General features: G+C 43.5%; 1 protein-coding gene across 5 annotated transcripts in view; it reads left to right on the top strand.

Moving 5' to 3' along the window:
- Positions 1–25,863, top strand: part of PTBP3 (polypyrimidine tract binding protein 3) — a 264,116-nt gene that overhangs the window by 41,232 nt on the left and 197,021 nt on the right. Inside the window, exon 1 of one of the 5 annotated variants that reach the window (XM_075825593.1) lies at positions 14,285–14,364. The exons of 3 other annotated variants lie outside the window; for them this stretch is intronic. The gene's annotated coding sequence lies outside the window, so the exon portion shown is untranslated. Of the gene's footprint in view, positions 1–14,284; positions 14,365–25,863 lie in introns of those variants that run through there. One more of the 5 variants, XM_075825587.1, reaches the window with a different exon arrangement.

Consider the following 25,863-nt stretch of genomic DNA (forward strand, 5'->3'; position numbering starts at 1 on the left):
ATTACAGACCTACCTACCTCAGCTTGATGCACTACAGTCTGGGTAGTAGTGGATAGTTTCTCTAAAATTGCACATTTTATTCCGTTAACTGGCCTTCCGTCTGCTCCTCGCCTGGCAAATCTGTTTATTCTGCACATCTTCCGTCTGCACGGACTTCCTCTGCATATTGTCTTGGATCGGGGTGTACAGTTTACGTCCAAGTTCTGGAGAGCCCTGTGCAACCTTCTAGACGTAAAGCTGGACTTCTCTTCTACCTATCACCCACAGTCCAATGGTCAAGTGGGGAGGACAAATCAAATTTGAGAGAATTACCTTCGTCATTTTGTTTCCACCCAACAGGACAATTGGGTCCAACTTTTACCTTGGGCGGAATTCTCTTACAACAATCACACGAGGGAGTCTTTCCTCTTCCTGTATGAGCCATGACTCCAGTACCAGCAGCACATTCTTCATTTGGGACTTTCATTAATATCTGGTAGCAAACCAAGTCTGCGATCCTCGAGGAAGTGGACCGCATGAAAACGCATGCAGATAAAAAGAGAAAGGCCCCTCCTCAATTCTCTCCCGCAGCTAAGGTCTGGCTGTCTTCTAGAAACATTAGTCTCAAGATGCCTTCGCACAAATTCGCTCACAGGTTCCTCTGCCCTTTTTGAAGTTTTGCAATGTATAATCCCTGTGTCCTATAAACTTCAGCTGCCTCCTACTCTCAGAATCCACAACTCGTTCCACGTGTTCCTCCTGAACCTGTGGTTCAGAATCGCTACAGTAAGTCTCCTAGTTATGCAGTGGCCGTTCCTTACCTCGCGATGGCCGCGACCACAGAGCTCTGGCATCATGTCAGCATCTCCCTCCTAGGAGACGCCAGCACTCGCGGACGCTCTGCTCTGTCCTGAACTCTAGAGTGCGCGCTCGGTCTGGCCTTAAAGGTTCAGCGCGCACATTTAATCTTCCCTTACCAATATCCAGATCACCCTGGACTATAAAAAGGTACCCTTGTGCTAGGACTTTGCATAGACTGGGATTTTGCAAGCTGCCACTCCGCTACGGCGGAGCGGCCTAGTGGGTCCACATACCCCTAGATCGTGACACATGCTTTTTGTATATCTGCAACATGTCTCACAACTTCTAATAAATGTCTCTAATACTGCAAACTGTTATAAAACATTGTAAATTTGACTTGTACGAATATCTGTAATGATGGGGGTAGGGAAACGGACAAGTGAGCCCTAATCTACCCGCCACTCTGTCCCTGCCTACTTGCAACGACCCGCCCTAGGCGACGGGGTACAACTGGGTGGCGGTCCCTACGCTCAGTAAGTGCACGAGACAAACAGACAAGGGTACACAAAGCTAAGGGAAATGGGGATGTTGCCCACGGCAACACCGTGAGCAACAAGAGTGGTGAACGAGCCGAGTCAAACCAGGAGTGAACGAGGTGCCAAACGCAGAGCAGGAGAGTAGTCCGTAAGCCAGGGTCAGTATGGAGCAGGATCAAATAGTCAGAAGCTGTAGCTGAGCCAGGAAACCACACGAGAAGAATCACAAGCAAGGAGGAGCAGGAAAGGCAGGTATAAATAGACAGAGGGCGGGAGCTAGCTCCGTCTGGCCAGGCTGCGATAGGCTCTCCCACTCCTAAGCCTGCCATCCTGAGTGGTGGAAGATGGAGTCAGTCTCAGAGGCATAGACTCAGTTGCAGACTGATTACCTATGGGCGTATACACAGAAGTTGTGCCTGGCAGATCCTTTACAATATCGTATGAAATTTTGTGATTGATTTTATTACATATATATTAGACATTTGTTTTTTTTCTGATACAGAGCTCCAAATCCACTTCTTTCTTACACATAGTCATAGTTAAATGCTAAACTTCTGTCTGCTTACATCTACCACTTGAGAGACCTAAGGTGGTTACAGCACATGCATTTAATGTAGTGTTAAATGGGAGCTGTATGAGTCCATTTCATGAGCTCCCCCTAGTGCCTGATATAGGCAGCCAGAATTTTTTACATTTAAAGTGTAACTAAATATTTTAAAAGCTTTTGACATAATGACCACCGATCGGTAAAACAAAGCTGCAAAAGCGTTAGTTTCTGCGAGCAGTGTACTGACTTATAGACTTTCTTTTAAGGCTGTACACCACTTCGAGGAAAGCCGATCTGAAACGAAGGGGTACATCACTCACCAGAGCGCTTCTGCCGCTTTGTTTTACCGATCGATGGGGTTCTCATCGCTCGGACCGCCACTGATCCAAACTTCTAAAATGTCACTATGACATCAAAAGTTTTTTTTAAAGTTTAGTTAGATGTCAAATGAAAAATTCTAAATGTTGTTGAAAGCTGGACATTCACTTGAATAAATTCAGAAGGCCGGACTGGCATTTTGAGATGCACTTGCACAAAAGTTGGATAAATGGCGTTCTACATGGGGACGTATCCAGCAATGCTCTTGAATAATTTCTGTTAATTGCAATAGATCTGGCATGAATCAATTTGTGTCGTGTAGGCAGAAGTACGATAACATCCAGAAGGCTCTATACCCTGAATCCATTGAATGCTAAAAGTTAATTTTTTGTATATATTTTGCAAAATTCTGTGAATATACCCCATCCACATGCATTGTACTGTAATAGTCACAAATTTTAGTATAGAATCTGCAACAAATCCATGACAGGTGAATTCACCCTACTGTCTTAAAAAAAATATATTCAGGTAAATACCATGCAGCTTTTAGGTAATACGCTTTTGTTGCGTTTTTGCTTTGTCTTTTCTTTGACTTTTTTTTATTATAAATATTCGAAAAATACACTGTAGTTGGATTTGCATTTGGCAAGGGGGTATTTTTATATTGTGCTAGTAATGCATTAAATATTTTTGTTTTAAAATAAATGTTTCCTCACTCAGTTAAAGGGAACCTGTCCGTGACTTTATGCTGCCCTGTCTGAGGGCAGCATAAAGTAGTAACAGACACACTTTCAGCATTCTGTCACTCATGTCTGCAAATTCAGTGATTTAGAAAAAGGGCCTGTTCACAACAGCGTTGCCCTTCCGTTGAGGGGTTCCGTCAGGTTAACTACCTACAGGGGAATGCATGGCACTGTCTACAAGGGGGATGTATGACAGGGGGACTGTGTGTGGAAACATACAGGGGGGTGTCACACTATATATACATGGGGCATTGTGTGGGGAACTTCCTACAGTTGTCTTTGCTTAGCACCCTGAGACATAACTTTGCTTGGGGCCCGCAGAAATGCCAAATTTGCCCCTGAGGGTTCGTACAAGGATACTTCCTGCAAGGGCTCTGTATCTAAAGCTACATTCACACGAGCGTGACAGATTTAAAGAGACTCTGTCACACAAGTAAAAATACGCCCACTTGGGCATTAAGAAAGCTCATTAGCATAAACCAAAATCGCTCCTAACGTTGTGAAAATAGATTGTTTTTTTAAATAAAAAGCATTACTGTCACCTACATTATAGCGCCGATCTCCTTATGTAGGAGATAGGGCACCTATAATGTTGTGACAGAGCCTCTTTAAGTGCATATATCTGGTCGTGTGCATTGCGTTTTGCATCGGTGTGCTTCACGTTTGGCATGTGTTTTTCACGCACTCGCAAGCACTTTTTTTTTGTATTTTCAGTGCAATTGATGTGTGAAACACGGACAGCACATGGATGTCGTCCGTGTGCTGTCCATGGTTTTCACGCACCCATTGACTTCAATGGGTGGCTAGGTCATGCAGTGAGTTTCACGCAACGGACACTTGCTGTGTGAAAATTCACGCATGTGTGAATGAATAGGTCAGTGTGCTGTGCGTTGTTTCAACGCACAGCACACGGACGAGAATCACGCTTGTCTGAATGAACCCTAAGTCTATCATGTGTGATACTGTCTGTTGGGGCCATGTATCTAAGCCCATCATGTATGATACTGACTGCTGAGACAATGCATCCAATTCTATCCAGTGGTATAGCTATAGGAGCCTTAGTCTTATAGATATGCTATCTCCGATATGTATGTAAAAATGTATTTATTTTTTGGGGGTTGTGACCCTGATCTTTTAAGACCCTAGCAACGCCCCTGCCTTTCAGAGCACACGTCGAGAAGTTATGTATACCTGCCTCGTGTGCGCATGTGTATATATGTATACATGCCTCGTGTGTGTGTGTGTGTATGTATACTTATACATGCCTCGTGTGTGCGTGTGTATGTATACGTGCCTCGTGTGTGTGTGTGTGTGTGTGTGTGTGTGTGTGTGCGCGCGCGCGTGCGTGTATGTATACATGCTTTGTGTATGCGTGCGTGTCTCTGTAGATGGTGCCACAGTGCCCACATATAGTGACATAGTGCCACAATGTCCATGTACATAACTCTCACATAATGCCACGCTGCCCACCAGGGCCGGCCTTAGGTTGGATTGCGCCTTGTGCGGGACTCTCTATTGCTGCCCTCCATAAATACAGGCAAATATATATATATATATATATATATATATATATATATCTATATATATATATATATTACACACGGCGTGTGTATGTATATATAATATTTATATATATATATATATATATATACACACACACACACAGCGTGTATAAAAAATAAATATATATATATATATATATTATACACACACGGCATGTATACACTGTCACGTAGCGGGTTAGTGGACCCAATAGGCCGCACCGCCGTAGCAGGGGGGCAGCTGGCCAAACAGGAACCCCAGAATACAAAGTCCCGCAAAAGGGTACCTGGATAGTCCAGACAGTGGCCGCAGCTCTGGCACAGATGGTGATGGGTGCAGCAGGTATCGCCAAACGTGGCGGATGTCACAGGTGCCGCAGGTTGCGCCAGATGTGGCGAATTCCTCTTGACGTGGCAGTTGTCACAGGACGTGACACGACTCCGACACTAATAGGCACAGGAACAAGAACAGCACGGGATACAGGAACGCGTAACAGGGCACGGGTAACAACTGCAATGGGAAACACTAAGGGACCATTTGCAAGACCGACTGGGAAAACTAACAACGCTTAGGCAAGGATCAGAAGGGCTGGGGCCTTCTTATAGACCAGGAAATCATGGGCCGTTGATGATGATGATTTCCTGATGTACGCGTACTGGCCCTTTAAGGCGTGCGTGCGCACCTTACGGGACACAGAACGGAGCTGAAGTGAGCGATGGCGTCTCCTAGGAAGGAGATGGGGACCAGCGCTCACGGATCCATGGCTGCGGGCGTCGGGAGGTGAGTAAACCCAACGGCCCGTGGCTATGGACGCTACAGTATCTCCCCCCCCCCTTACGCCCCCTCTTCTTGGGGCCAGAGTGAGAGAGGATTTTTTTTAATAAGAGCAGGAGCACTGAGGTTCTCCTCTGGCTCCCAGGACCTCTCCTCAGGACCAAACCCTCTCCAGTCCACCAAATAGAAAGTCCTTCCCCCTACCCTATTGCAGTCCAGGATCTCCCTCACCTCAAACACATCAGAAGAACCGCTGGGAGCAACTGTGGAACTACACCGCATTCCAAATTATTATGCAAATGTTATTTTTCGCTGATTTTCCTAAATAGTCGATGCAAATGACAGTCAGTATAATCTTCAAGCCATCAACCGTTGGAGTATAATGCAAATTTTATTGAACAAATCTCCTAATGATAACAGATTTTTTTTTTAGAAGTAAAAAACTAAAAATGCACGGTTTAAAATTATTATGCACAACAGAGATCAAAACATTTTAAAGGTTGTAAAGAGAACTAAAATGGTAATTTGTTGAATTTGCTGAATCAGGAGGACATATTTAAAGAAATCAAAAGTTCTTTCAATCAAAAAAAAAACTTAGCAGGCCAAGTTACATGTTAACATAGGACCCCTTCTTTGATATGACCTTCACAATTCTTGCATCCATTGAATTTGTGAGTATTTGGACAGTTTCTGCTTGAATATCTTTGCAGGATGTCAGAATAGCCTCCCAGAGCTTCTGTTTTGATGTGAACTGCCTCCCACCCTCATAGATATTTTGCTTGAGGATGCTCCAAAGGTTTTTCAATAGGGTTGAGGTCAGGGGAACATGGGGGCCACACCATGAGTTTCTCTCCTTTTATGCCTATAGCAGCCAATGAGACAGAGGTATTCTTTGCAGCATGAGATGGTGCATTGTCATGCATGAAGATAAGTTTGCTACGGAAGGCACGGTTCTTCTTTTTGTACCACGGAAGAAAGTGGTCAGTCATAAACTCTACGTACTTTGCAGAGGTAATTTTCACACCGTCAGGGACCCTAAAGGGGCCTACCAGCTCTCTCCCCATGATTCCAGCCCAAAACATGACTCCGCCACCTCCTTGCTGAAGTCGCATGCCTTGTTGGGACATGGTGGCCATTCACCAACTATCCACTACTCCATCCATCTGGACCATCCAGGGTTGCACGGCACTCATCAGTAAACAACACGGTTTGAAAATTAGGCTTCATGTATTTCTGAGCCCACTGCAACCGTTTCTGCTTGTGAGCATTGTTTAGGGGTGGCCAAATAATAGCTTTATGCACACTTGCAAACCTCTGGAGGATCCTACACCTTGAGGTTCGCGGGACTCCAGAGGCACCAGCGGCTTCAAATACCTGTTTGCTGCTTTGCAATGGCATTTTAGCAGCTGCTCTCCTAATCCTATTAATTTGTCTGGCAGAAACCTTCCTCATTATGCCTTTATCTGAACGAACCCGTCTGTGCTCTGAATCAGCCACAAATCTTTTCACAGTACGATAATCACGCTTAAGTTTTCTTGAAATATCCAATGTTTTCATACCTTGTCCAAGGTATTGCACTATTTCACGCTTTTCGGCAGCAGAGAGATCCTTTTTCTTTCCCATATTGCTTGAAACCTGTGGCCTGCTTAATAATGTGGAAGGTCCTTCTGAAGTAGTTTTCCATTGATTGGGCACAACTGGCAAACTAATTTGGTACCTGGAAGATACTGAGGCGGCTCTCTTCTCCTTGTAGTCCAATCTCACATCCAGGAGTTTACAGAGGGCTCTCCAGAACTTTGAAGTAAACTGAACCCCCCCCCCCCCCCCCCGGTCGGACACAATGTGAAGAGGCAAGCCATGCAAGCGAAAGATGTGTTGAATGAAGATACTCGCCAGTCGAGGAGCAGAAGGTAGGCCGGTCAGCGGGATAAAATGTGCCATCTTAGAGTAGCTCCCGATCTCCAATAGATTAATTGTGCTCAGCAGAAGAAAATAGTATAGAATAGTAGCCACATACTACTGCCTTTCCTTTTGGAGCTCCTCTGGAACAGAAGTGCACCAGCACCAACAGAGGACGCGTCCACTTCCAGTGAGAACTGCCGAGATACGTCAGGATGATGGAAGATCGAAGCTGAAGTGAAGGCTTTCTTGAGGCGAATAAATGCGGACTCTGCCTCTGGCGTTCACACCCTTCTTGGTAAGGGTAGAGATGGGAGCCGTCAGAGAAGAGAAGTTAGGAATAAACTACCGATAGAAATTTGCGAATCCCAGGAATCGCTGTATGGCCCTTAAGCCTTGAGGACGTGGCCACTCCAGGACAGCTTTCACTTTCTCAGGATCCATCTTGAGACCTTGATCCGAGATGATGTAGCCCAGGAATGGCAGAGAACTCCTCTCAAAGACGCACTTCTCCAGCTTGGCATATAAACGATTCTCCCTTAATCGTAGTAGAACCTGATGGACATGCCTCCGATGAGTCGTCGGATCTGGGGAGAAAGTCAAAATATCATCGAGATAAACAACAACGCAGACATAGAGGAGATCTCGGAAGATATCATTAACAAACTCCTGAAACACAGCGGGAGCGTTACACAGTCCGAAGGGCATAACTAGGTGTTCGTAGTGCCCGTCCCGGGTGTTAAATGCAGTCTTCCATTCGTCACCCCGACAAATCCGGACTGGATTGTAAGCCACCTGCAGGTCTAGCTTAGAATTTTTTTGGCTCCTCGTATGCGATCAAACAGCTCGGAGATAAGTGGTAACGGGTATTTTTTCTTGACCGTGATCTGGTTGAGACCACGGTAGTCCATGCAGGGTTGAAGGGATTCTTTTTAACGAAGAAGAATCCAGCCCTGGCTGGGGAGGAAGACTTTCGTATGAAACCCCTCTCCACATTCTCCTTGATATAGGCCGACATGGATAGAGACTCTGGCAAGGAGAGAGGATATACTCAGCCACGGGGGAGAGCGGCATTAGGAACCAGTTCAATGGGGCAGTCATAAGTTCGATGTGGAGGCAGCGTCTCAGCCTCCCTTTTGCTGAAAACATCTGCAATCTGGGGGGCAGTCCCGCCAATGACTGAGGCAGAGGAGGCTTGAAAGGATGGATCTGCAACAGACAACGACCAAGGCACTTGGAGCCCCTTTGGAGAACCTGTCCAGGACTGGGGCATGCAGTCGAAGCCAAGGCAGGCCCAGCAGAACAGGATTGATGGCCTTGGGCAAGACGAGGAAATAAATCAATTCAAAATGAAGGACTCCAACCTGGAGCTTCAACGGCTTGGTTTTAGAAACGATGGGATCAGGCAGAGGCAGTCCATTAAGTGAGGCAACAGCCAAAGATGTCTCTAGGGGATCTGTGGGCAACTGAAGATGATCCACTAGCTCCTTTTGAATGAAGTTTGCCGCAGAACCAGAATCAAGATCGGCAGAAACTTGATGCGTCCTCTCGTCGGATACTAGGGTCACAGGAATAGTCCGTTTGGAACAGAATGCTCTATTAGGTACTGTTCCACCTAAGGTTGTCTCCCCAACCAATCGTAGGCATTGGGGTCTCTCTTGCCTCTGGGGACACAGACGCACAATATGGCCTCTAAGGCCGCAATACAAACAAAGTCCAGAAGTGCGTCTGCGTGGTCTCTCCTGGGTAGACAATTTGACATAGTTACAGTGTATCGGATCCTCTGGTGGGACGACTGAAGAGGATTGCTGGAAAGTAGAATCCAGACTAGGAAGTTCTCTCTCCCGGAGAACCTCTTGGGAACGCTCCCGGACCCTCATGTCAACCCGGGAGGCGAGTAGGATAAGATCGTCCAGGGTAGATGGCATGTATACATATATATACACGCGCACACACGAGGCATGTATACATATATATATACACACACACACACACACACATGCACACAAAGCTTGTATACATATATACACACGCACACTCACGAGGCATGTATACATATATACACACACGCACACACAAGGCATGTATACATATATGCACACGAGGCATGTATGTGTGTGTGTGTATGTATGTATGTATATACAGTGAAGGAAATAAGTATTTGATCCGTTGCTGATTTTGTAAGTTTGCCCACTGTCAAAGACATGAACAGTCTAGAATTTTTAGGCTAGGTTAATTTTACCAGTGAGAGATTATATAAAAAAAAAAAACAGAAAATCACATTGTCAAAATTATATATATTTATTTGCATTGTGCACAGAGAAATAAGTATTTGATCCCTTTGGCAAACAAGACTTAATACTTGGTGGCAAAACCCTTGTTGGCAAGCACAGTAGTCAGACGTTTTTTGTAGTTGATGATGAGTTTTGCACACATGTTAGATGGAATTTTGGCCCACTCCTCTTTGCAGATCATCTGTAAATCATTAAGATTTCGAGGCTGTCGCTTGGCAACTCAGATCTTCAGCTCCCTCCATAAGTTTTTGATGGGATTAAGGTCTGGAGACTGGCTAGGCCACTCCATGACCTTAATGTGCTTCTTTTTGAGCCACTCCTTTGTTGCCTTGGCTGTATGTTTCGGGTCATTGTCGTGCTGGAAGACCCAGCCACGAGCCATTTTTAATGTCCTGGTGGAGGGAAGGAGGTTGTCACTCTCAGGATTTGACGGTACATCGCTCCATCCATTCTCCCATTGATGCGGTGAAGTAGTCCTGTGCCCTTAGCAGAGAAACACCCCCAAAACATAATGTTTCCACCTCCATGCTTGACAGTGGGGACGGTGTTCTTTGGGTCATAGGCAGCATTTCTCTTCCTCCAAACACGGCGAGTTGAGTTAATGCCAAAGAGCTCAATTTTAGTCTCATCTGACCACAGCACCTTCTCCCAATCACTCTCAGAATCATCCAGATGTTCATTTGCAAACTTCAGATGGGCCTGTACATGTGCCTTCTTGAGCAGGGGGACCTTGCGGGCACTGCAGGATTTTAATCCATTACGGTGTAATGTGTTACCAATGGTTTTCTTGGTGACTGTGGTCCCAGGTGCCTTAAGATCATAAACCAGTTCCCCCCGTGTAGTTTTCGGCTGAGCTCTCACCTTTCTCAGGATCAAGGATACCCCACGAGGTGAGATTTTGCATGGAGCCCCAGATCGATGTCGATTGACAGTCATTTTGTATGTCTTCCATTTTCTTACTATTGCACCAACAGTTGTCTCCTTCTCACCCAGCGTCTTACTTATGGTTTTGTAGCCCATTCCAGCCTTGTGCAGGACTATTATCTTGTCCCTGACATCCTTAGAAAGCTCTTTGGTCTTGCCCATGTTGTAGAGGTTAGAGTCAGACTGATTAATTGAGTCTGTGGACAGGAGTCTTTTATACAGGTGACCATTTAAGACCGCTGTCTTTAATGCAGGCACCAAGTTGATTTGGAGCGTGTAACTGGTCTGGAGGAGGCTGAACTCTTAATGGTTGGTAATGTAAGGCATGTATATATATATATATATATATATACATACACACACACACACACACACACACACACACGAGGCGTGTGTGTGTGAGTATATATATATGTGCACACACACGGCATGTGTGTGGTGTGTGTGTGTATGTATATATGTGTGTATATATATATATATATATAAAGAAGAAAAATTAGTTTGCATGTATCACTTCTAGTTACTGCTCAATGTGAACGTTTCATGTATATATATTATATACACACACACACACACACACACACACACACACACACACACACACACACACACACACACACACACACACACACACACATATATGTACACTGGAAGGAACTTAACATCTCCTTGCTACACAGGTTTCTTTCAGGACAGGCTGTGGGCAGAGCTTCCTCCTCTACTCTGCATGTGTAACGAGGAGCAGAGAATAGAAAGTTCAAACGGCCTGCACAGTGGCGCCCCCTACAAGCTGGGAGGCTGCAGCGCCCTGTGCACTCGCACATGTCGCACACCCCTAAGGCCGGTCTTGCTGCCCACATATAGTGCCACAGTGCCCACATATAGTGATAGTGCCACTGTGCCCACATGTAATGACAGTGCCCACATAGTGCCACCCCCAATATAGTTCCACAGTGTCCATGTAGATCATGCCACACCCTCTAGCAGATCGCCCCTCTCCCTTGTAGATCGCAACCCCCCCTCCCTTGTAGATCGCGCCGCTGTAGCTACCCGGGGATTCAGCCCCTAGTGAGAGCTACAGTGGCGCGATCTACAAGGGAGGGGGGCTGCGATCTACAAGGGAGGGGGGGCTGCGATCTACAAGGGAGGGGGGGTTTCGATCTACAAGGGAGGGGGGGTTGCGATATGAAGGGATAGTGGTGGTGGGAAATTCAAGGCGGGGTGCTCTCTACAGTGGGGCGGTTTGGCTATATACTAGGAGTCTCTGCTTCCTCATGGCACTGCTGTTCCGTACTGTATAATTTTGTTCAGTATAGAACAGCAGTTCCATGGGGAAGCAGAGACCGGATGGGGCAGTGATGAGGCAGCGGGGCGGAGCTTTCTCCTGCAGCACAGCGGCACTAAAGAATCAATTCAGCAATTTTGTTAAAAAACAGAATCGTGAGAGCCCTTGAGGACGAATTAATCGCTCGGCCCTAATTTGAAGAATCCAATAATAGGCAGCCCTTCTGTCTGTACGTGAATTCCTGCCACAACAGTAAATTCTGGGAATTGGGTGGTGTAATTGGTTGGGAGTGACCAATCACTGCTGGGTGTACCAGGGTCAGGCAGAACCTGGGCACTAACCTACTCCTGCGATGATGAGGTTCCTCACTGTCACTGGAGGAGGAAGATGAGAGAAAGAACTCTGGTTCCTCACCGCTTGCTGAGTCCGTATCAGACACGATCATGGCATATACCTCTTCAGCGGTGTAAAGTCTCGCTGCCATTTTATGTATGTGTGTGCATATATGTATGTAGTGTTTATACACACATAGCTCAGCAAAGTATAACAAAGAGATTTTTTTGGTTTTTTTTTGTCACATAATACACTAACACTGACTTTTTATTTTTATAACCGTAAAACTTACTACACACACACTAACTGACGCTGCTGCTGACTGACACCTACTGATGCTCACTAACTGACACTTACTGACAAGTGACGTGACTGACAGTGACGGACTGACGCTGACTACTTGACAACTGATGCGACGAATTGACGTAGACGAGCTAGACCACAACCTAAGAACTAAATCAAATGTAAAAAAAAAAAGAGAAAAATGTTTTCCCTTATACACTGGGAGGTGATGGGGTCACACACTGGGAACAGGGAAAGTGAAAATTTAGGGGTTATTTACTATTTTCACAACACCACAATACAGGCTCTGATTTCTCCAACTGCTAAACACCAACTAAGGCTATGTTCACACGGGGTATTTTGCCGAGTTTTTTGACGCGGAAACCGCGTCGCAAAACTCGGCAAAAACAGCCCGAAAATGCCTCCCATTGATTTCAATGGGAGGCGTCGGCGTCTTTTTCCCGCGAGCAGTAAAACTGCCTCGCGGGAAAAAGAAGCGACATGCCCTATCTTCGGGCGCTTCCGCCTCTGACCTCCCATTGACTTCAATGGGAGGCAGAGAAAGCGTATTTCGCGCTGTTTTATGCCCGCGGCGCTCAATGGCCGCGGGCGAAAAACTCAGCGAAAATCGGCGTGCAGGGAGAGGAAAATCTGCCTTAAACTTCCAAACGGAATTTTGAGGCAGATATTCCTCCTGCAAAATACCCCGTGTGAACATAGCCTAAGAGATCAGAGCCTGTATCCGTTATTTTTCACCCGCCTTGCAAGAAAATGCACTGTGATTGGTAGGTCTGAACAGACCCACCGATTGGACCAATAGCAGCGGTCCATTGCTGGTCACATGAGGAATTTTTTACCCCCGGCTAAAAACGCACTGCACTTGGTCGGTCTAAACTGAACTACTAATCACAGCAATCGCCGGCAATGAACTGCTTCTATTGGTCCATTGCTGGTCACATGGGGCAGGAAGGGGGGACCTTTGTAAAAGTCCCGGGAATGGTTATTTAAAACTTAAACGGTAAAAACAATATGATCGGTGGATCTGTACAGATCCATCGATCCCCGGCATTGGACCGCTAATCGGGGTCCATTGCCGGTGACTCGGGAGTATTAGCTGGCTCCCGTGCACACAGTCACCGGCTGTGTACACCAGGAACAACTTTGTAACTATACGTCCTCGTGCGGGAAGTAACCTCCTGCGACGACGTATAGTTACTGACTCGTGTGGGTAAGGGTTAAATATCTGTGTGGTACAGATCCATAATAGACTGCCCATAGGATGCTATTGGCCTATACTGTGCCTGTGATTTTATACAGATCCTAGCATACTTGATCACATGCGATATTATGGAGGTATACTCACTGTGGTACCATACGGCAGACCGAGTGCTTATGGGGTCCATAATACAGACTAACGTACAGAGTCCATGAGCACAGCATTGCCATATGCATAAGATCTTTCTCGTTATTTTGTTGGTGCAGCATTGCATAAATTGCACATAAACTGATGTGTGTCAATGTGTTCTGCTGATGCCGCTAGGGAGCGCAACCGCGGGGAATTGGTTTTCCCTGCAGCTGCTCCCACTTATTATCCAAAACACCTTTGCATATACGGAGAGATTTTGGTAATAGGAATATATTAGAGAATTGCTGACAATTCCCTAATATACAAGCTTTAAAGTTTACTGTAAAAAATCAGCTTGTTCTTGTAAGTTTTATTATTTATTATTATTTATATATTAAGTGCCATCAAAGAAGTTTCAATTCCTGGTGACCATATGAACGGTGTTTCTCTAGGTTTGTCCTGTGTTTTCAAGCTTCTGATGGCGTTTTATGATTTCTCTGGTAATATTTTGTAGAGCTTTTCACAACATCACACATGCTGTCAGTGAGTGTTTAGCTTCTCTGGCACTGAAGATGTTAAAGTGGTAACTCCCCACCTCCTCTTCTCCAGTGGCACCTCTCTTCCTGCCCTCCTCCTCCTTCCCTCCTCCTCTTCAATCATCTCCCTTCCTTCTTCCCTCCGCCTCTTCCCTCTTCTCTGCACTGGTCTCTTCTGCTGTCTGTCTGTCTCCCTTCTTTTCCTTGTCCTCCGGGCCATGGATGGGTAAGTAACTATATTGTCTTTATGCCTCATTTGGGAAGGTGCAGATAGTGTTTTCATCACCAATGAGTGTAGCACCGCAGGAGATCAAGACTTGATCATATCTGGTGTTCACTGCTTCACCCTGAAATTAGAATCTCCTTTGAACATCCCTCTAGGGGTTGGTGGGTGTGTATGTGTATGTAAACCTCCGTTCAGAGGGGAGGTAGATTCCTACTAAATATATCTGGGTAAACATGTTTCCTTTTTAATATTCATTACGTTAAACTAGTTACACTTCACTGTATCAGTTTGTTTCCATAAACATTTATATAGGCTGTATATACATTGTACAATAAAAGAGGCGAAACTTAATAACACAGACTGTCTTAAAGGAGCGCTCCATACCTTGTATTATTATGGTGCTTTTACTCCTATTCATGTAGAAATGTAAATCTGTGTGTGTGTGTATGTATATATGTGTATGTGTGTATGTACATATTATACACGCACAGAAGTACATACAGTATTATTTAATGTGTGCCTTATTAGTTGTTCTGCGGTGAGACTTGCCTGGCCTGTCATTATGCCTTGGACTTGGATATTTCATGTGAAGTATGCAAGCGGCCCCTCCCTGTGTATGTACGGTCACACCTGTGTAGTTGGAGGCAAGTAGGACTTTCTATAGGTAATAGTATAATGTTCTTTTAAAAAAAAGTTTCTGACACCCACCATTTTATAGGCTAGGTTTATTGTTAGTCATTTCTGAAAATGTGGTTACAGTTGCAAGTTATACATAAAAAAACCTGAAAAGAAAGTAAGAATATTTCTTGGGTGGTAATTTTTGTGTGCATTATACGGGCTTTGAGAAAAAAAGAGCTTGTATGCTACCGTCTTTTTAGTGTCCTATGTAAATGGAAAGTGTGAATAGAAACTTAATCCAAATGCAAATTTGGCATCAAGTTAGTCAGGCGTACCACTAATTCTGTGGTACGCTTGGCCCGAGAAATGTCATCTGCGGACCGTCCGCAATCACGGACCTTGCACACCCAAGCGTGCAATGTTTAATGTGCCCAGACCACAAATGCGTCCCATAAAATGACATGTCCTGTTTTTTTGCAGTCTGGGCTCTGGGCAGTGCACTGTGGAAACCATGGTCGTGTGCATTGTCCCATAGGATATAATGTGCCGCAATATATTATCCGCAATTGGAGCTCTGCAATTACAATAGAAGGCGGACGCATGTGCGCGTTCGTGTGCATGGGGCCTTACATGTATAAAGATACCAGAACCTGTCCACCTGCTTATGGATTATATTGTGGAAATGTAGACCAGGTAGATTGCCCTGACGTTTGTAGATAAAAGTGGTTTAACATTGGGAAAACTCTTAAAAATGCTGGATTCACGATTGGTAGTAAATTCCTGGCTATTTTGTTCATGGTAACCTTGATCCTATTTAGTTACTCAAGGTTGCCCACTTTGTGCTGTAATATGTTGGTTCATTGAAATTTCCTATTTATCACATGGACATATAAATTCCATAAGCTTGATATTCAATGGGTTGTTTTCTATAAATGTCTATGAAGCTCTTATTATCTGACTAATTAATAAAAATAAGGAAAACTGGCTCCTGGAATGACCCAACTAGCTCCTAAGGTCTACAGTAATTGGTCTATCCATGAGATCTATACACAAGACCCTCTTTATAACCTATAAAGAGCTGCATATATGAAAAATAGGGAACCACATCAAAATTCCATATTTCTATCAGCAAAAACTAACAGAGAATGCTCTCAATACCATATATAAAGTACAAAAATCTCATTTTATATACATTTTTATGAAATGCATATAGTTAAGAATACGTAAACACATAGCAGATGGATCATCGTATATATAAAATGGAGCATGCAATAATATAGAATAGTAACTAGTGTAAAAATCTGATTCCATATACTGTCCAATAGAGCAGAGTATCTCCCCAAACTAACCCCAAAGTATAAAGGGGAAGTGGGGTATTCTCCTAATCTAAGTCCTGCCTCGTGGTAGAGGCTGGTCGCCAATCAGTAGATTGGTAAAACAAATGGCAGTCACAGCAAGAAACTTAGTAACCAGTCAACAATGTTTACATGTAACGCACAAAAATCAAAAGTTACCCTGACAGGGAGACACTGGTGCCAAGTCTGGAGGCGTGATTGGGGGAAGGAGAGGAGGACCTCACGTAGAAAGCCGTATCCAGTCGGCTGCTGTAAAATGTTACCATGTGATGAGCTGAGATGTGTAAATCTAATGCATCACAGCTGTGCAGCACATGTTACCTGCCGGTCCCCGCTACTTACGTCCCAGGTTGTCACATGGGAACTTTTTCCAGCAGCCGACTGGATATGGCACTCTATGTAAGGTCCAACTTTCCTTCCCCAATCGCGCCTCCTGATGAAGCGAAGGCGAAACGCACGTTGGGGTACTGGAACATGACTTGGCATCAGCGTCACCCTGTCAAGGTAAACTTTTGACTTTTGTGCGCTACTTAAACATTTTTGACTGGTTTCTTTCTTGCTGAGGCTGCCATTTGTTTCACTAATCTTTACCATGTGGCTGGACTTAAATTTTGAGTATAATACCATACTTCCCGATTATACATTGGAGTTAGTTTGGGGGTCACTCTGCTCTATTGGATGGTATATGGCATCAAATTTTTCCACTAGTTACTAGCATATTATATTGCATGCTCCATTTTATATTTTGGATGATCCCTTTTGATATGTGTTGGTTTTTTTAATGATATGTGTTGCATCAAGAAAAATCTGGATGTGTGTGTATATATATGTGTGTGTGTGTGTGTGTGTGTGTGTGTGTGTGTGTAATATATATATATATATATATATATATATATATATTAGTCCTCAATGGATTAGAATATCATCAAAAAGTAAATTTATTTCAGTAGCTCAATTAAAAAATTTAACTACTGTAATGATGGGGGTAAGGAAACAGACAAGTGAGCCCTAATCTACCCGCCACTCAGTCCCTGCCTACTTGCAACGACCCGCCCTAGGCGACGGGGTACAACTGGGCGACGGTCCCTACGCTCAGTAAGTGCACGACAGACAACAGACAAGGGTACACAAAGCTAAGGGAAATGGGGCAGTTGCCCACGGCAACACCGTGAGCAACAAGAGTGGTGAACGAGCCGAGTCAAACCAGGAGTGTACGAGGTACCAAACGCTGAGCAGGAGAGTAGTCAGTAAGCCAGGGTCAGTATGAAGCAGGGTCAAATAGTTCAGAAGCTGCAGCAGGGCCAGGAAACCACACGAGAAGAATCACAAGCAAGGAGGAACAGGAAAGGCAGGTATAAATAGACAGAGGGCGGGAGCTTGCTCCGTCTGGCCAGGCTGTGATAGGCTCTCCCACTCCTAAGCCTGCCATCCTGAGTGGTGGAAGATGGAGTCAGTCTCACAGACATAGAAGCAGGTGCAGACTGATTACCTATGGGCGTATACACAGAAGCTGTGCCTGGCAGATCCTTTACAACTACTATATTTACTCTATTATATTACTACTACTATATTATATCTATATTATATAGATTCATTACACAGAGTGATCTATTTCCAGCATCTTTTAATGTTGAAGATTATGGCTAAGAGCTAATGAAAACCCCAAATTTAGTGTCTCAGAAAATTAGAATATTATATAAGCCCAATTTCAAAAATTATTTTTAATACGGTAATGTTGGCCTACTGAAAAGTATATACAGTATGTGCACTCAATACTTGGTCGAGGCTCCTTTTGCATGAATTCCTGCATCAATATGGCATGGAGGCGATCAGCCTGTGGCACTGCTGAGGGGTTATCAATGCGGCGTGGCATGGAGGCGATCAGCCTGTGGCACTGCTGAGGTGTTATCAATGCGGCGTGGCATGGAGGCGATCAGCCTGTGGCACTGCTGAGGTGTTATCAATGCGGCGTGGCATGGAGGCGATCAGCCTGTGGCACTGCTCAGGTGTTATCAATGCGGCGTGGCATGGAGGCGATCAGTATGTGGCACTGCTGAGGTGTTATGGAAACCCAGGTTGTTTTGATAGCGGCCTTCAGCTCGTCTACATTGTTGGGTCTGGTGTCATCTTCCTCTTGACAATACCCCATAGATTCTCTATGGGGTTTAGGTCAGGCGAATTTGCAGGCCAGTCAAGCTCAGTGATACTGTGGTTAATAAACCTGGTATTGGTACTTTTTTGCAATGTGTGTGTGTGCATATGAAAAATAGCTGTTTTTTCCACTATTTCAGCTCCGCACATACATGCGGTGTTACCATGATTATATACTTACTGTGGAGTGTCTATGAGCACAGTAGAAAGCTAAAGCCAAAATCACAGAGCAAACAGCAATAGAAAATATTCATCCAGCGTCAATGACCTTTTGACAATCCAGAGTCAAGAAATACTTTACGTGCAATATAAAATCACGTAGTACAAATAACTAGTAATCCACATGAGATCTCTGTGGTCTCTATCTGTAACCCAGAATAATAGGGATTTGCTTCTCTGTTGCCACATGCTGTATATACCATCAATAAATGATTAGGTGTTTGTTGGCTGGTGAATGTTTTGACCTAGTGCCAGTAAAGGATCACTAGCAGCATCATGGAGACTTTAATCTGCTCTACTGCTTGCGTTTTTCTGTTTCGTCAGAAAAGTAATGGCGCCCAATGCAACCCATTGACTTTAATGAGTTTTGTCGGGTTTCCATAATTTTGCTGGACAAAACAATGCTGCACAATTTTGTCTAGCAAAAATGACAGAATCTGCGACGGAGGCCCCTAATGGCGCCTCCACAGATGTGAGAAGGGCCTAAGAAAAAAATATAATTGACTCATGGTCTAATTGCATATTAATTAGAATTTTGTTCGTACAAACTATTTTGCATATATCGTTAAAGGAGAGTATATATGGACCGATCACCTTCTCTCCCTAAGACTCTCTCTGTACACCATTAACACATACCTTTCAATTTTTTTTATTTTTTTTTAACCTTTCCTCATTTCTTATACCCTGAAACGGCATGATTTATTCTGCAATATTCTCATGTTTCCTGTTGCCTGAGTGAGAGAGATTTAAAATAAGCATGTATAACATGGAGAGACTATGTACTGTAATAGTATATGGAACATACAGTGACCACCCCTGTACATTACACTGCACGTATTCAAGTAGTGGTCACCCAGACAGGAAGTCAAGTGATTGCTAGATTTTCCGAACTCCCTCATCTTGCTGTATATACTAAGGGGGCTGCAAAAGAGATAACAATGAATGCTATTAAGTTATGTAATACTTTATTATGCAATTTGCCTATATGATACTCACATCTATAATGAGATCAGATCTTTGTTCACCAGTATCTACCAGGGTAGCAGGCATAACCGCTTCTATGATGCCCTGTAACAAAGTGGGACCACCACCTCAGAAGTGACGAGCAGTTATTGATCACTGTGGATGATAATAAGGGGCTAGATTGGCTTACTTCAGGCCAATATTTTGGCGCCAATTGATGTAAGCCACACCCCCTTTGGAAAGTCACACCTCTTTTCTAGACTCCTTTCAAAACGGTCTAGTGAGGCACAAAATATGCCTAAAACACATAATAAATCTGGTGCAAGGCATTAAGCCAAAATTCTGGCACATTAACCTTAGTAAATATCCCCCAATTTGTACAGAATGGGGATCAAAATAATTGTAAGCTTTTCACGTCCTGAATTCGCTGCTGGAAATGGTCATGTTAGAGTGGGGCTTCATGGTTACTTGTGAAGGGCGTTGACTCCATCTGGCCTATTAAAGAAGTTGTCCGAGACTTTATGCAAAAAGCTACTGGATATATTATCAAATACAAAAAGAAACCTGGTTAATCCCCCACCTCCTCTGGTGACCCCCACTGGTCTCCATTACTTATAGTGATGACGTTCCGTACATCCACATGACTGTTGCTGCAGCCAATCACTGGCCTCTGCAGTGATTCTAGTGTTTACAGTATGTCACCGATGAGGCCACTGATTGGCTTTAGCTATCACGTGTATGTATGACGTCCACAAACAAGACTGTCAGGAACAACAAGACTATCGGCGCTGGAGCGCTAGGAGATTTAACAGGCGTGTATTCCTTTTTTTATTTTAATTTTATAATTTATCCAGCAGCTTATTTCATTTCTTAAAGTCTCGGACAACCCCTTCAAGGTATATGAATGTCAGAGGGTTACCCCCACCGCCTATGAACCAGACACAGACAGTGGGGCAGATTAAAGAGGCTCTGTCACCAGATTTTGCAACCCCTATCTGCTATTGCAGCAGATAGGCGCTGCAATGTAGATTACAGTAACGTTTTTATTTTTAAAAAACGAGCATTTTTGGCCAAGTTATGACCATTTTTGTATTTATGCAAATGAGGCTTGCAAAAGTCCAAGTGGGTGTGTTTAAAGTAAAAGTCCAAGTGGGCGTGTATTATGTGCGTACATCGGGACGTTTTTACTACTTTTACTAGCTGGGCGTTCTGACGAGAAGTATCATCCACTTCTCTTCAGAACGCCCAGCTTCTGGCAGTGCAGACACAGCCGTGTTCTCGAGAGATCACGCTGTGTCGTCACTCACAGGTCCTGCATCGTGTCGGCCACATCGGCACCAGAGGCTACAGTTGATTCTGCAGCAGCATCGGCGTTTGCAGGTAAGTCGATGTAGCTACTTACCTGCAAACGCTGATGCTGCTGCAGCATCAACTGTAGCCTCTGGTGCCGATGTGGCCGACACGATGCAGGACCTGTGAGTGACGTCACAGATCTGCACTGCCAGAAGCTGGGCGTTCTGAAGAGAAGTGGATGATACTTCTCGTCAGAACGCCCAGCTAGTAAAAGTAGTAAAAACGCCCAGACGTACGCACATAATACACGCCCAGTTGTACTTTTACTTTTAAACACGCCCAGTTGTACTTTTGCAAGCCTCATTTGCCTCATTTGCATAAATACAAAAATGGTCATAACATAAAAATGCTCTTTTTTTAAAAATAAAAACGTTACTGTAATCTACATTGCAGCGCCGATCTGCTGCAATAGCATATAGGGGTTGCAAAATCTGGTGACAGAGCCTCTTTAACTGTGTCTGCGAGTAGCATGTGTCGAAAAATGTGCACCAATTTGGTGCATTTTGGCTCATTCCATTTTAGAACAGATGTTCGCACCTCTCTTTAAACACCGTTACAAAAATAGGTGGGGCTTAACAGGGGAGAGGCATGGCTTAAAATGTAGCAAAGATCTGGCACAAAATTCTGTTGCAAATTAGGCCAAATGAAAGTTGTTATAAGGAGAAGCAAGTCTAACTAGATGCACCAAATTTATTTACGGACCCGTTCACTACGGTTGACCACTGACCCCTTCCTGTATATTTGTAGGAAGTTGTCCGGGCTGTAGAAAGCCTCCGCAAAAGATAGGACATGTCCTATCTTTTGCTTTTTTTAGGGTAGGTGCTCCCATGCTTGGTATGGGAGCACTGGCCAAAAATGCGGTTGGCTGTCCGTGGCCTTTAGCGGCCGGCCGTGCCTGTAATTGCAGACCGTGATTACGGGCACGGCCGTGTGCATGAGGCCTTACACAGCTTAGTAAATCTGGTGGAAATGAGCCATCTATGTAATACATGGAAGGCCAATCATGTGAATGTCCCCATGTAATACTACATAACAGTATAGAAGACGGCAGCTCGCCAGTGTGTGAAAAGCCACAGCGGCTACAATTTGAAAAGGAGTTGTCAGCTTGTAGATGGAAAGACTGGACTGACGTTCCCTAAAGTGAATCTCCATGTCATTTATAGGATCAAAATTCTGAACTGATAATAAATCTTTAGACTGGGTTCACACAGAGTTTTTTGCAGGAGGAAAATACGCCTCAAAATTCTGTTTGGAATTTTGAGGCCGATTCTCCTCTGCCTGCACCCCAATTTTTGCACCTTTTTTCAGGGCGTTTTTTGCTTGTGGCCATTGAGCGCCGCGGGCATGAAACGCCGCAAAATACGCTTTCTCTGCCTCCCATTGATGTCAATGGCAGGTCAGAGGCGTAAACGCCCGAAGATAAGGCATGTCCTTTTTTCCCGCAAGCCGGTTTTTCCGCTCGTGGGAAAAAAAACGCCTCTGCCTCCCATTGAAATCAATGGCAGGCATTTTCGGTCGTTTCTTGGCGCGTTTTCCGACGCGATTTCCGAGTTAAAAAACTAGTAAAAAAAAAACTGTGTGATCTCCCCCTTATAGTGGTTAAACATCCTACAGAATAAAATGTTGGATGTAACCTACATATGTTTGTTTTTTTTCTGTAGAAATCAATGTATTTATAAGTAGAGCCAGCGAAATCTAAAAAATAAATAAATCTTATATGTTAGTTTATTGAAGGTATTGGAAACTTGCAACAACTTTTCTGAGCCAGAAATATACGCAGAAGAGTTGTCTGTTACTTTTGCTTTCTTCTCTTTGCAACATATACCCAGAAGGGGTGACCAAGAGCACAGGTAATAAAAAAGCACCACCCAGTGTAAAGAAATTTATATTCTGTAGAAGATCATCTGTGATGGGAGAGAAACTCAGAATAAAGATTTTTTTACTACAGTATTGATGTTAATTGTAACTGGAGCTGTGTTTTTTTTTTATTTTTTTATTTTTTTTATGGCCATCTGAAGAAAGACAATCCTAGCAAATGTTAGAGGTCAAAGGTAATAATTCAGGGTAGGAGACCAGTGACCGGAATCTTAGGAACTCAATATAAATATATACTCTGTGGAAGGTATAGCAAGATAAGACACTGTTTGTTTGTATAGAATTGAACGTGATTGGCTCAGCACACCAGGATGTGTTTTTAAAGAAACTGGCAGATGTAAGAGCATAAGATAAGCACCATACAAAGGAAATATTGTTCGTGTGGGGGTTGGGATAATAATGTCATTACTATATAATAATAAAAGTACATTCAAGTATATCCGCGCCATGCATTGGGGAGATCACCCATAAATGGGCTTGACATGTCACCTTAACTACGAAGCCCAGTCACACACAGGTGAAGGCCCATTTACATTGGCCAATTATCATCATAATTCGCTTCTTTCCGAGCCAGTGGGAATGCACCTGAGATAAATGCTAAAATTATAGTTTCTGATTGATCTTCATCGATCTTGCTGCCGTAAAAATCAATGTGATCAGTGGCACGATCTATAAATGTAAATGCTGCTTGCACCGACGTTTACAATAGGCACTTCCGCTTGGTCCTGCCTTGGCTCCTGTAAGGAATCGTCCTGATGGAAATGTTTATCCAATGAATTTACAAACCTCCAATATTTCACCAGTGGATTGAAAAATGACTGCATAAAAGGTGTCTTACAGGTTTCATTTATTTCAGATTTTATAAGAACCACGGTTCCACTAACCACTAAATGTTCAACAAACTTCTGACCTGTCATAGTGACATGTCAGAAGTTTTGATTGGTGGCAGTCCGAGCACTGAAACCACCACCAATCGCTACAACGAATCGGCAGAAGTGCTTGTGTGAGCGCTAAGCCGCTTAGTTTCCGTTCTGCTTTTTCTTTCTGGAAAACCGATGCATCGGAGTACGGGTTCATAGACTTTCTATTGAGACCGTACTCCGCTACATTGATTTTCGGAAAAAGCCAAACAGAAACTAAGTGGCTCAGCACTCACACAAGCACTTCTGCCGATTCGTTTTAGCGATTGGTGGGGGTCTCAGTGCTCAGACCCCCACCAATCCAAACTTCTGACATGTCAGAAGTTTGTTTGAAGGTTTAGTTACCCTTTAAATTCTCATCTATAAAATAAATGGTCTATTCACAGTTTATTATAGGAAATTAATATACATAATTCCATATTATTACACTTTTATGAATTGTGAATCATGAATACAACAAACTAACTAGAACCATTTTAAATATTGCCTGAAATAAGAGATGGAAAAAGAGTACTGCTATAATTATGTATTTGTTCACATTTGTGACCAAATACATAATTGTGAGCACCCGTACTTATTGCACATAAGCCTGCTCCATGTCGTGCTTTGTTTGGATCGTTTATTGCCATTGGGAAGCAATGGTGTGAGTAATGAATAGTTCTTTATGCAATGTGGAGCTGTTTTTTTCATGTTATACAATGCTTTTATACCATGACGTTTCTTTCAAGAAAAATTATTAATAACATATATTTTTATGCCACAAAGAGGATTTCAGAAGCCATCTTTTTTAGGGTTAAAACAGGTGCTATGTATAAAGAAGGCCAGAGGGCCACCAAAAAGACAGTGATGGCATATTCTTGCAATATGCCGTAACGGTTTATGGTGGAAAAAAAATCTAACTCCAATTCAGACCTCTACTAATCCATTATTTAAGATATCTATAAAGCTTTGATCTACGTTGCTGCAGGGTCATTGCAACATAGGGCGGCTAATGCTCTACCTATGCCTGCTAAATTGAGGGAATGTTGTGGTCAATGGTGGATGTCTTTACATAACTAACAATATAGTCTGTTAATCCCACAAAGACAGTATCTAGCAAGTAACTGGGAAGTATCACACGGATGACCAGCTTGATTGGAAAAAATTTTAATAAATAAGGCATGGTGCCACAATAGGGCTCGTGCACATGGCAGAACCCTCTGCATTGAGCCTGTACGCGGTGCCATAAATGCTCCATAGGACTACGTGTGTACAGATACCTCCTTCTAGTGGAGAATATCTCTGAACAGACCAACTCCAATGTAGCATGGCACAATTTGTTTTCTGGCAGAATAATACGGACAACCTTTGTAAGAAGTACAGTAGAGGACTCCTATGAAAGCCCTATTATGGCTCCATACAAAACGGAGCCAAAATAAGGCCTTGTACATGAGCCCTAAACAAAGTTGCAGGATTCCCAGTTTTCAAATACACAAGGTGAAAGATTTAAAAGAAAATGCAGCAACATCTTAATCCAGTTTGTAAACAATGAAACTAAAGCAGACATGCCAGAAAACAAATTGCAGATCATCTTTTAGATTTCCCTGCTCTATTAGAGTGTACTCACACGTGTCGCCTTTGTCCTTTTTTTGCCACGATTATTGCAGAATTGCTGCAAAAAATGTAGTCGTTTTACAAAACCCCATAAAAACTGCAGCATTTTTTTGCCTTTTATTTTGAGATTATCAAAGCAAAGAAAGCCAGAAAACCAGCATGTGTTAATACACCTTTTATTGTACTGCTCCACTGTCCATGGGAATATACATTAAGTCACGTGCAAACTGCTAAAACTGTGCGACGTTCTACAAATTATCAGTTTGCTAAGATGACTATGTATGTATATATGTGTGTGTGTGTGTGTGTGTGTGTGTGTGTGTGTGTGTGTGTGTGTGTATATATATATATATATTAGTCCTCAATGAATTAGAATATCGTCAAAAAGTTAATTTATTTCAGTAATTAAATTCAAAAAGTGAAACTCATATATTATATAGATTCATTACACA

This window comes from Rhinoderma darwinii, chromosome 1, assembly GCF_050947455.1.
Source record: "Rhinoderma darwinii isolate aRhiDar2 chromosome 1, aRhiDar2.hap1, whole genome shotgun sequence".
Taxonomy (NCBI): Eukaryota; Metazoa; Chordata; class Amphibia; order Anura; family Rhinodermatidae; genus Rhinoderma; species Rhinoderma darwinii.